Genomic DNA, 796 nt, shown 5'->3' with positions numbered 1-796 from the left:
CCCCCCCCCCCCCCCCGCCGCCCGGGCTGAGCCCATCCGTCACCTTCCCAACCAACCCCGCATGCACCCACTGTGTCAGCAAGCGCTGGGCTTTACAGCTTTTACACTTTCTTTTTATTTGACGGTCCTTCGCAGACAGCCCTATCCCGGATAATCAGACCCCTACAACAGTGTAGTTGAAAAGGTGACTACGTGCTTTAAAAAAAACAACGAAAAACCAACCCAAGGCACAGAGGAGGCGTGAGGCGGTCTGTGCGCTGACAGAAGGCAATTTTTCAAGCTCGCAACGGAACGGAAAGCGAGGCGGCAATCGCCACCTTTTTAGACACCTCGCACCGGGAAAAAAGGGGGTGTCCGCCTCCCCGCGTCCCGTCCCGTCCCCTCACAGGGCACCGGCACGACCCACAGCCCCGCAATCCCCTGAGTGTGTGTCCCCCTCCTCACAGGGCACCGGCTTGCGCGCCTTCCCCTCCCGCTCGCCGCGGCCACCCCGGCGGCAACCGCTCCCGGCGCTTCCTTCCCGCGGGAGCTCCCCGCCCGGGCCGAGGTCACGGGCCAGCCCGGCGCCACGCGTGGGGCTGGCCCCGGGGGACACGCTTCCCGTTCGGTAAACCCCCCCACCCACCCTGGGTGTCCGCCGCGCTCTCCACAGCGCTTTCCCCCCGGCCCAGCCCAGCTCCGGTCCCGCTCCGCACGGGGCCGCAGCCAGCGGCGAAAGGGCGCCAAGGTAAGGGCAGGGCAGAAAGAAGGCGGCGGGTAAGGGTCCGCCTGGGGCTCACCCGGGGCAGGGCGGGGC

At 67.3% G+C, this 796-nt stretch overlaps 1 protein-coding gene across 2 annotated transcripts in view; it reads right to left on the bottom strand.

Moving 5' to 3' along the window:
- Nucleotides 1-796, bottom strand: part of NFKB1 (nuclear factor of kappa light polypeptide gene enhancer in B-cells 1) — a 79,010-nt gene that overhangs the window by 59,110 nt on the left and 19,104 nt on the right. For both annotated transcript variants that reach the window (XM_014940494.1, XM_014940504.1), the window contains exon 4: nucleotides 780-796. The gene's annotated coding sequence lies outside the window, so the exon portion shown is untranslated. The remainder of the gene's footprint in view (nucleotides 1-779) is intronic.

Source organism: Calidris pugnax, unplaced genomic scaffold (assembly GCF_001431845.1).
Source record: "Calidris pugnax isolate Ruff unplaced genomic scaffold, ASM143184v1 scaffold34, whole genome shotgun sequence".
Taxonomy (NCBI): Eukaryota; Metazoa; Chordata; class Aves; order Charadriiformes; family Scolopacidae; genus Calidris; species Calidris pugnax.
Note: the sequence above shows the minus strand (reverse complement) of the source record. Positions and strands in the feature narration are given on the sequence as shown.